The 11,486-nt window shown below is 42.4% G+C and overlaps 1 protein-coding gene across 1 annotated transcript in view; it reads left to right on the top strand.

Annotated features, from left to right (window-relative positions):
* Positions 1-84: 84 nt before the first annotated feature.
* The window catches only part of KANSL1 (KAT8 regulatory NSL complex subunit 1), a 167,375-nt gene continuing 155,973 nt past the window's right edge, over positions 85-11,486 (top strand). Inside the window, exons 1-2 of the mRNA XM_029927234.1 lie at positions 85-467; positions 1,235-1,373. The gene's annotated coding sequence lies outside the window, so the exon portion shown is untranslated. The remainder of the gene's footprint in view (positions 468-1,234; positions 1,374-11,486) is intronic.

The following is an 11,486-nucleotide window of genomic DNA, read 5'->3' as shown; positions in this document are numbered from 1 at the left end:
GGGGCGCCGAGCAGAGCCCGGGGCGCCAGGCCGAGCCGAGGTGGGACGGACCGACGCGGAGAGGAAGGGAAGCTGCATCCCGCGGGCCGCCCCTCCTGAAGCCAGCCGGGGCAACGGCCGCTGGCGCCCCTGGCCTGAGCCCACTCCCCCACTCGCCCCCACCCTGACAATAGGCATGGGGCAGAAGGAGTCGCCCCTCTATGGAAAGGTGGAGGGGCGCTAGGTTTGGGACTAGGGTCCAAGATGGGGGGAGGGGTGGGAACTCGGGCTCTCCTCTTTCTCTTCTCCCTTTGGCTTTTGCGGTGGGGATCTTGGAGGGGCTGTTAAACCCTCCTGAGACTTGGGTCAAGAGTCAAACTCCTCCCCCCGCCGCGGACCCCCCAAATCCGATGAGCGTTGAGGAAAGTGATGCCAAGTCTTCGAAGCAGAAGTGACAAGCGCATAGCAAGAACAAATCCACTCCAGAGGTTTTTATTTTTGATTTTTCTTACAAATGAGGGTACTGTAGTCTTTGATTTTTCAAAATATATTTTTGCGGGGTGGGGGTGCTGTTTTTTGGTCCCTGCTCGGGCAAGCCTCCATTTTAAGCGAAGCAGTAACTGGTTAAGCTGGAATTTTCATCCAGGCCTAGGACTTGAACAAGGATCTGACAAGAGGTCATTTACTCGGTCCTCCTTCCTCCATGTAAACTTGCCTCCTTCCCGTCCTCAAAATTAAGTTGTTTGTTCTGCTTTTAAAGATAACTAGGAAAGAAGGGTCTTTTATTTGATTGGAGCACTTCAGTCAAGAATAGATTTTACTTTTTCATGGAGAATGGGCTCTGGAACAAATTTAATAGAATTTAGGGCCATCAAAATGATCATTGAGGTTTTAATTTGTTGAATAAAATTAAATGTGGCAAGGGTCTTTTTAGATGGTCAATTAACAGATCACTTTTCGATAGTGTTTTTGAAGTACCCTGGATTTTCTTCATCTGGGTTTTTGGTTTTCTGATTATTTATTTGATAAGCAATTTTATGTTATCTAAAGTATGTATTACACATTTAATCCACATTTTATGTAAAATAAAGTACATTTCTACATATAGATGGAGATATACATATTCTAAGGGGATTGTATTTTGTACATCTTTTAAGGATGTTGAGGCAAATAGTACTTCAGATTTCTGTCCAGATAGCCTAAACTGTTTGCTTCTTGATTAGTTTTTAGTCTCACCGAAAGGCCTCTCTTTCAGATACCTTCTTGAAAGAAAAAAATCTTCCTACCTGCTCATACTTGGTGGCTGAGGGATTCCGGAGATTTCCTTCTTGCTCATTTCTGAGTATTGTCTGAACTCTCCTGACACTATGACTGCTCTTTGGATGTCTCTCAAGGTAAGATGTATTGTTTTTAAAATTTAAGTTCTCATTGTATTTTTTCTTTGGAATTGAGAATATTCTAAAATTCTTGAAATTGCACTTCTTCAGCCCTCTTGTCTGACACTCCTTTCCCTTCCAGAACTCCTATTGGGTGTGCTTCTAGGACTGATTAGTTACTCTTTACTTTGGCAACTGTTCTTGGTTATTGGTATTAAAAGTATTGGTGAAGTTCTCAGACTAACTTCCATTATAATGATGTGTTTACTTTTTAACTTTAAGTCATGAAAGCCCACACAGTTGTAAAAATTCTGTTCTAATCTCAGTAGGATGGACTGGCTATCAGACATCCAGGTCCACTTTCAAACAGGTACTTTAGAGTCATAGGTGCCAGGGTGTGTCCCACTGTTGCAAATCTGTAGCTGATTCATGTGTTACAAACGATGTGTCATTAACTATTTGTTTACTCTGAAACTTCGTATAGTAAGTAGATGAGAAGGTTCTAAGACCTGTTGGTTTATGGGTACTCTTTTGGAGGGTTCCCTACTGCCCCCTAGTCCTGTGCATTCAGATTTACACTATTTTTCTCTAACGGGTAGCACTTTGTGCCAAGTTTCATCTCACAGGATAAACTTGTTGGGCAGTGTGGCCAGATGATCTTGAGATGAAAAAGTCGTCATTGAAAATGGTGGTCCTCCAGTCTCTTGGTTCCTTCTAATCTCTTGTACATAGATGGCCAAAGGACTTTGCATTAGGACTAAACAGAGGGTAAAGCTTAGGACATATGTAGGGAGGACACTGGGAGGAATGATGGGTGCCCTCTGCCAGCTTTACCAGGTGGCCCAGGTTGCCTTCTTTTGGAGCTGGATCCTAGTGTAGTTCAGACTCTTGTGTGGTGGTCTGCCCTGTGGAATTCCAGGGTAATGCAGCAAATAAATCAGAGAATAATGCAGTCTGCGTATCCTACATATTTAGACGGTGGGAAATCTTTAGGTCAGTGTAGACTGACTTCTCATCTTTATTTATGTTCCGGCTGCTGTTGTTGGATCCTTGTTGAGTTGGAGGGGTTGCATGGGGAATCCACCCAGCAGTCCTGAACCCACGAGAATTGGAGACCTTGCACAAGAGTATTTTTCTTTGGCACCTAGTGTTTAGTGCCAGGACCTGGTGGCCCCTGTTATCTTCAGGAAGTAGGCAAGGGGCTGTAAGTGGGTACCAGTTCTCTAGACACCTAAGGAAATTGAGACCCAATATATCAGGTTTTATTTTACAGTCACCTTAGTTTTTAATTAAGCTCTTAGGTACATAGAGACCTGCTTTTGAAGATGTAGATGATGTTTAGGATTTTAACTCCAAATCTCCGACTCTGGCGTGCTACAGTAGAGTCCCACAGCAACCTGTGAAGTTATGCAAAAGGCCTCTGGCGTGACAGGCAAACAGGTGGAAGTCAGTGTTCATGCTGCGTGAGTTACCACCTGTTACCTACTAAGTGGCTGCCTTAATTCTATGCTCCCCGCCAGTCCTTTGATCACTGGAAGACCTCTTGTGAGTCTAAACGAACTTATTTGCTAACATTCTCCTGTTCCTTTTATTACTTAAAACTAAACAAAACAAAAACAAACCACCTCGGAAACTGTAGTGTTTGATCTGGGCAAGAAAAAAAGGGCACCTTTTGGGAAGGAAAAGGTGAAGGATAGAAATTTGAAGGATAGAAAATAAAAAGGGAGAGAGAACTCTCTTTTTTGTTTTGAATGTCTTTAAGATGTTTCTGAGACATATTTTCAGATTGTAGCTGCTTATTTTTAAGTAAAAAAAAAAAAGGTAGGCTAATTAAATGTATACTTTGGAGCCAAAATGCTCATTTCTTCTAGCTCATACACTTTGTTTCTGATTCTCTTATTTCAGAATGAACTCTAGTTCTTTTAGCCATTACTTACATGTTAGACTTGAGTATGTACTTGTGTTCCATGCATTTATTTACTTATTTTTAAATTTTTTAAATGTTTTTTAAAATTATTATTGAAACAGAGAAATAGAGTATGAGCAGGGGAGGGGCAGAGGGAGAGGGAGACACAGAATCTGAAGCAGGCTCCAGGCTCTGAGCTGTCAGCACAGAGCCCAATGCAGGGCTCTGTGCCCAGGAATTGTGAGATCATGACCTGAGCCGAAGTCCAAAGCTTAACCAACTGAGCCACCCAGGCACCCCTGCATTCATTTAGAAAATAGTGCCAATATGCATCCTTTTCACAAACCAGAGTACCAAAGGAAAGATAACAAAAGGAAAAGAACGCCTAACCAGAACTCCTCAAGGTAGTTAAGGCACTGTTGTTAATTAGAAATTACTATGGAGTGGCCGACTCTTAATTTTGGCCCAGGTCGTGATCTCACTGTTTGTGAGATCAAGTCCTGAATCAGGCTCTGTGCTGATAGCCTGGAGCCTGCTTGGGATTTGCGCTCGTGCCCGCGCTCGCTCGCTCGCTCGCTCGCTCTCTCTCTCTCTCTCACTCACTTGCTCTCTCTCTCAAAATAAACTTTAAAAAACTTAAATAAACTAAAAAAGGGGGGGGCATCTGGGTGGTTCAGTCAGTTGGGCGTCTGACTTTGGCTCAGATCATGATCGTATGGCTCATGGGTCCAAGCCCCACGTCAGACTCTGTGCTGACACCTTGGAACCTAGAGCCTGCTTTGGATTCTGTGTTTCCCTCTCTTTCTGCCTCTCCCCGACTTGCGCTCTGTCTCTGTCTCTCTCAAAGACAAATAAACATTTAAAAAAAATGCCCATGGAGATTACTTACCTCTTTATATATATCAGGGAATCTACAGCTTTTTCATTGCTAGCCATGACTAAGCACTACGGATGACGTTTGACGTCCCTAGGTCCAGTTGTCAGGGTTGGGACATGGGTGAGATGGGACAGGAATGGAGAGGAGGGGGAGGAGAAGTGAGCAAGTTGGAGAAAAGAGCAAAGACAAGATGAGCGGCTGTCAGAAGAGCCGTGGGCCCTGGCATGTGAAATGGCGCCACCATCCCTTGCCTCAGGTAGCTTTATGGACGGCTGGCTGCCTAGTGTGCTGGGCGGAACTATGATGGAAGCGTGTAGAAAGTATTCTTGACCATAGGGCGGAATTACACTATACCTCAATATGATATGGAGAGGTCTCCAAGATACATAGTTAAGTGATCAAAGCAAGATGCAGAACAGCATGTGTGCTGTATTGCCCTTTATGTGTTTTGGAGGGAAAAAAAGGAGAAAAGAAAATTGGTATTGGCTTGGGGAATAAGCACTTAAAAAAACTTTAGAAGAATAAACAAAATGGTGACTTTGGTTACCTGGTAAGTCTAGAAACTGGGCGGTAGAGCACAGGGTGAGGAGGAGATTTCTTACTGTATTATGTTTTTTTATACTTTCTGATAATTTGTGTCAAATAAAAAATTTAATACAAAATTTACAAAATCCTTTAAAAACAGTAAGTATCTCAGTTCTTACATCTCTTCTTATCCTGTGTCTGGAAGTCAGAGAAACAGCCAGGGCCACAGCGGAGAGAGCAGATGGCCCTTGAACAGTGGCTGAAGGGAGAGATACACAAAGGGTTCTGCCGTCTCGGACACACGGTTCTTTTGAGATCTCGAAGCATTTTCAGCTTATAGATGTATGTTTCTAGTACTGAATTGGAAGGTCAGGCATTTAAAGGTTTCACTTTTGCTCTTAAAGTTTTGGTAAAAAGATTTTCGTGGTTTACTCCCTCATGTTAGCAGTTAGATACACTATCATGTTCTTGGCTCTGTGATCTTAGGCAATTTCTTAATCTCTGAGATTCAGACTCTTTCTTTGTATTGGAAATAATATTAACATTTGCTTCACAGCATTGTTGTGTATGTCATAGCTGTAAAGGCCATGGTATCTGGCTTAGTGAACTACTACTGTTACTACAATAACTATTATTAATGATACTTCCTTGTAGCCTGGTGGTTGAGAGTGGGGGCTCTTGCTGATGTTGGGCACGTTCCTTTACCTCTTAGAGCCTTGGTGTCCTCATTGTATAAAGGGTATAATTAGAGTATCTAGATCCCAGGGTGGATTTCAGAAGAACTAAGAGAGTTTGCTGTTGCAAAATGCTTAGAATAACACTTGGTATGTGCTCACTAAACATGAGCTGGCAATTTTCTTCACGACATCTGTTTGCTAGGGCTGCCGTAACAAAGTGCCACACGTTGAGTGGCTTAAACAACAGAAATGGACTGTGTCTCAGTTCTGGAGGACAGAAGTCTGGGGGCAGGGACACGCTGCCTCTGAAGGTGCCAGGGCAGGATCTGTTCAGGCCTCCTCTAGCTTCTGGTAGTTCCTTGGCTGGTGGCCACATGACTTCGGTCCTGATACAGAGTTCTCCCTGTGTGCATGTCTTTGTATTTAAAACCTCTCCTTTTATTTTATTATTATTATTTTTTTAATGTTTTATTTATTTTTGATACAGAGAGAGACAGAGCATGAGAGGGGGAGAGGCAGAGAAAGAAGGAGACACAAAACCGAAAGCAGGCTCCAGGCTCTGAGCTAGCTGTCAGCACAGAGCCTGATGCGGGGCTCAAACCCACGAATGTGAGATCTGACCTGAGCCGAAGTCGGAGGCTTAACTGACTGAGCCAGCCAGGTGCCCCTCCTTTTATTTTTTATTTTTATTTTTAAAAAATTTTTTAAATGTTTTTTTAAAATTTATTTTTGAGAGACAGAGAGAGACAGCATGAGCACGGCAGGGTCAGAGAGAGAAGGAGACACAGAATCTGAAGCAGGCTCCAGGCTCTGAGCTGTCAGCACAGAGTCCGACGTGGGGCTTGAACCTACAAACCGTGAGATCATGACCTGAGCCAAAGCCGGTCGCTTAACTGACTGAGCCACCCAGGTGCCCCAAAACCTCTCCTTTTAAAAAGGATAACAGTCATACTGGATTAAGGCCCACCCCAGTGACTTCATTTTAACTTGATCACTTCTGTAAAGACCCTGTCTCCAGCTTTGCTGTAGTGGACATCAGGAGCTCAAAATCTCTTTTGGAGGGGACGCAGTTCAACCCATTACAACATCCAGTGGCCTTGTCAGCTCCACAGACTTACGTCACTCATCCTGGGTGACAGACCCTCAGACCCTCAACACCTATACATAGGAAGTGAAAATTTTGGTGCAAATTGGGAATACGATTTAAAGAAGTAGATTATTTCTTTAGGCTTCTCATGGATTTATCTTTGTTATGTATAGATTTTTGTTACCATTGAAACTTTAGATGTATAGAAAATCAAAATTTTACAAGGTTAGATTATTTTTTTTAAACTATCAGTAAACTTCTGATTTGAAATATTAAGGTCAAGATTACAGTCTTGCTCTCCATGTCTCATCCTTTGTGGAAATTGATATTTGGGATTTCCTTAATGTAATAATTAGGCCCATGTGTCTGTCTCTAGGTGTTTGGGAGCTAAGGATACCCAGTAATGTGGAATTAACAGTCCCCTCACTGTGTGGTTTCTGTGCGGTCAGATGCCCCATTTGAAGAAGCTGACATAGTTACCCTCTGACATTTGGCTCCACGCGGTCATTTTTGGGTAGACTGTGGGTCCCCCCAGAAATAGCAAGACCTCGAGGAAGTTCCTCCTGGCGGCCTGAGTGATTTGGTTAGTCCTGCTTCCATTCCTCTCCCATTTGCCATTAGGGTAAAGTGCAAACTTTTAAACGTAGAACATAGACCTCTGATGATCTAGCTGCTGCTGACCTTTCTGTTTTGTTTTGAAATCTTCCCTTTCACCACTGGCCTGTATGCATCTTTGCTTGATGGTTTCCTTCTCCTGAAACTTGAGACTTAAAAAGTTAGCATTGAGGTGAAGATTTCTCTAAAGCTTTTACATGCTTCTCTGTCTCCTGAAAGGAAGCACCTTGAACAAAATTATATCTTTTAATAATCCAGAACTATGAAGCCTCCTCACTATGCCTAGCAGTCTCTGTACTGGGCTAAAATATAATGTGCCTTTAGAGACCAAAAAATACACTGTATGAGTGGACTAGAGTGTATGTTATGTATTACCTGCTCTTGGGTTATTCTTTTTTAAATTTAATTTTGTTTTTTATTTTAAGTAATCTCTACACCCAACATGGGGCTTGAACTTGACCCTGAGATCCGGAGTTGCATGCCCTTCCAAATGAGCCAGTGGGGCATCCCACTTTTGGGTTATTTTCTGTATTTTCAGGCGAGGATACTGGCAAACTAAGCTTGTGCAAGTTATTTGCCAAGGAGAAGTAAATAGATCTTCAGTGAGAGCTGGAAGGACTTTTCTATAGATAAAACATATGAAGAGTGACGATTTTTTGGCAGGCTGATGTAAAATGATGTGGCTTTGCTTTTGTGCATTTTATGGAGAGGAAGCATCCATTGCTTTCATCAGATTTTTATGGTGCTCTGGGACTGTTCTGGATAAATACGTGTATGAAATTGCTTTGTGAGTTGTCATCAGAGGCTAGTCCCTAACTTCTTTCTCCTATCTCCCTACCCTGAAGAGAAGGAGTTCATAGTGTTGGGTGATTGTTTGACCTGCGGGAGGAAGGGCCGATCATCTAGACCACCAGAGGTGGGGGCTGGAGTCGGGGAGAAAAGTCAGGTAATGGGTAGGAGGGCAGTGCTGGGCCTCCTTTACTGGTTTGATCTGGAGGACAAAGAGTAGCCATCATAATTCTGGAAGCTCAAAAAAATATATGCAGGTACTTGATTTGAAGAAACTGAAAAATATCATCTTTTTAAAAGCTATCCTTTTATTCTGGACAGTCTAGTGATTTAAGTTTTTGCTGGATTTTTTTCTTCCTTAGAAATCATCTTGTGAAATGTTTGCAGCCTAGATTGTAACTTGATAAGTGAGACAGCCAGATGACAGTGGAAACAGGGGTAGAAGAATCAAAGAAAACATTTTAATTAACATTGTAATTCTGAAAGCATCTTACTGTGGGGACTTCTTTAGAAGTTGAACAGCTGCCTTGCTTATAAAGGAAATCGCCCTTCCCCCAGTGACTTTGTCTCTTGGGTCAGAGAGCACACAACGCCTGTTAGGAAAGAAGCCCTCTTGGGTCCACTGTCCCTGTGTCTGTCCTTGCCTCTTCCCATGCTAGACCTACCCCACTGGCCTCTTGAGCTATTTTCTTCCTCCTTGTAGGGACCTCTGGCTGTCAGTTGTCTCTTTTCCCAACAGTTTTCAACCTCCCCTGCCCTTTGGCTCTTGTTCTCCACTTTTAAATACATTCAAGTCTCTTACTTTTTAAGAACATAAAACCCTGCACTACAACCACTGGCTCTTGGCTAGATTCTACCTGTGAGTTCCCTTACATGTTCATCCCTGTTGCCAATTACAGAGGATCCCTTTTTTCCATCTTCTGAGGCCTCCGCGGAGTCTCTGACACCGTGGATCATTCCCCTGGTTGTGGTGGTGGTCCCTCCTGGCCTCTTGTCTTCACTTCTGAGAAGCGGTGTAGAAGCGTGATACAGAGCCTGGACTCTGGATCCAGAATCCTAGGTTCAGATCTCAGCTCTCCACTTACTGTATCACCTTGGAAAAATTACTTAATGTCTCTTTGCCTCAGTTACCTTACTGTATCACCTTGGAAAAATTACTTAATGTCTCTTTGCCTCAGTTACCTCATCTGAGAAATGGGAAAGATAATAAAAACAATAGCACCTCTCTCAGAGGACTGTTGTGAGGAGCAAATGAGTTAATACACAGAAAGCAATGGAGGGGTGCTTGACACCTTGTAAAGTACAGATGCTGTGAGTTCACGCTCTGTCTGCATGATTGTCATCTCTGGCTGCTCCGTTTTTTTCTTTGTGGACTTTTTTCCTCTTTCACATCACCGTTGGCCTTTGCTTGGCCTTCCCTCCTCTTACCTTATGCATTTCCTAGGGGGCATTTTATGAGCAGTTTTTGTCTCATTCACAGTCCATATACTGATGCAGATGTGTTGTCTTCCCAGCTCTAAAGGGTCTTCTTAGCTCTGATCCCATACACGCAGCTGCCTCCTGGATCTCTGCTTGGCTGTCCCGTATTCATTTCAAAATGACCTAATCAGGAGCATCTGAGTGGCTCACTCAGTTAAGTGTCTGACTCTTGATCTCAACTCAGGTCTTGATCTCAGGGTTGTGAGTTCAAGCTCTGCACTGGGCTCTCGCTGGGCATGGAGCCTACTTAAGAAAAAAAACCCCAAAAAACCTAATCCCTTAGTCCAACCTCTTCCCATCTTTGCATCCCTGTGAGTGGTACCATCATTCACCCACGCACTCCAGTCAGGGTTCCTTTTTGTGGCAGAATGGTCACTGTGTTCTTGAGATCCTAGCTCATGATGTTTTCTTAGTCTCCTCCACTTCTTTCTCCTGAGTGCGGACCCTTGTCACCCTTTGCCTGCATGACCTCTGTCACCTTATGATCATTCTGCTTAACTGCCTTCTGTCTTCCAAGTTGCTGCCAATGTGATCCTTATAAAATATCGATCTCCTCATCTGATCATATTCTTCCTCCCGCGGCTTACCTGGCTTTCTAGGTGGAATTCAAATGCTTTTGCCAAGCATCAGGCCCTGGTGATCCGGCCCCTGCCAGCTCATCTCTCCTTTCTGAGCCCCTTGCACTCAACGGCGCTGAGTTGTTTGCAATTCCTTCCATGCATCTTATTGCTCCTTTGCCCCGGGGCCTTCACATCAGCAGTTGCTTCTGTTTAAACCGACTTTTGCCCTGTTGGAGAAGCTTAGTTCTCTGAGTTCTTTAATAACAGTGACGATAATAACAGTAACAGCGGTAGTAGCTTCCTGTGTCCCCAGGCATTGCCTCTGGGTGTGTGTGCACATAGCTGGCACTTCTTCTGTTGTAGGGTGATTGCAGGTTTGCTTCCTACACCCATCTAACCTCCAAGCCTGTTGAGAGTAGGGCTTGTGTCTTGTCTTTTACTCTCCCAGCTTGCCAGGTGGCACTTGGTGAGTGTACGTTGAACAGATGGTCTGAGGACTACATTGCCCCATTGAAGTACTTCTTAGGAGGATATCAGTCAAAAAGCTGTTAGTCACATCCATTTGCCAGTCCTGGCCTTACCCTTTGGAACTGTAGCACCCAACTTGTTCAGTGTGAGCAGCCGCGTAGCTTGAAATAGAATTACAGGAAGTTTTTGTTTTACATTTCCATTGAATGGGACATAGTGTTTTTGTTTTCTTAGTTTTGCTTTTGAAAAAGAGATCAGTTTGCTGACAAACCAGTGTCACTTGGTAACTAGAATGTTTTCACGTTATTAGAATAAAGTATAGGGAAATGAATACTATTTAGGCTTTTGATGCTCCAACCAGGTAGTATATTTGGTAATGAACTGAATAGAATTCTTTATTAGTGGTCAAGTGTTCCCTCCCTACTTTTTCCATCAGTGCTCTGTTGAGTTTAGATTCATACTCTTATTGCTGTATAAAAATTGTATTTTTAGCAATAATCCAGAATATGGACAAGCCTATACATTTGACTCTTGAACAATGCAGGGGTTAGGGGCGCCGACCCTGTGCAGTCAAAGATCCACATATAACTTTTGGTTCCCCCATAGTTTACTAATAGCCTACTGTTAAAAAAAATAGCCTACTGTTGACTGGAGCCTTACCAATAACATGAACAGTTGATTAACATGTATTTCTATGTTACATGTATTCTGTACTGCATTCTTAGAATAAGATAAGCTAGGGAAAATAAATGTTATTAAGATCATAAGAGAAAATACATATATAGTACTTTACTATATCAATATTGTCAGTTTACATTGTCTATTTATAAGATGAATCATGTGTTTGTCAGTATCTATGTAAATATTGTCTTATATGAATGACAAAATATCATAGGTATTATATATATTACTAACAGTAGACATCAAAGATGAAAAGTAATGTACAGTGTGTGTGTAAGTTTTGATAAATTTTAGGTTTTATAGTTTGTATATATTTTGTGGTTGTAGTAAAATAGACTAGTATCTATATACATTTTATGCATTCATGATATATTTAACATTTTATTTTTTTGATATTTCTAGACTATGTGGTTCATCTGCCAGTTTTTTTCAATTGTCAAAAATTTCCAGAATTTTTCCATATATTT

Source organism: Suricata suricatta, chromosome 17 (genome assembly GCF_006229205.1).
Source record: "Suricata suricatta isolate VVHF042 chromosome 17, meerkat_22Aug2017_6uvM2_HiC, whole genome shotgun sequence".
Lineage (NCBI taxonomy): Eukaryota > Metazoa > Chordata > Mammalia > Carnivora > Herpestidae > Suricata > Suricata suricatta.
The sequence above is the reverse complement of the archived record's forward strand: the minus strand, read 5'-3'. Positions and strand labels throughout refer to the sequence as shown.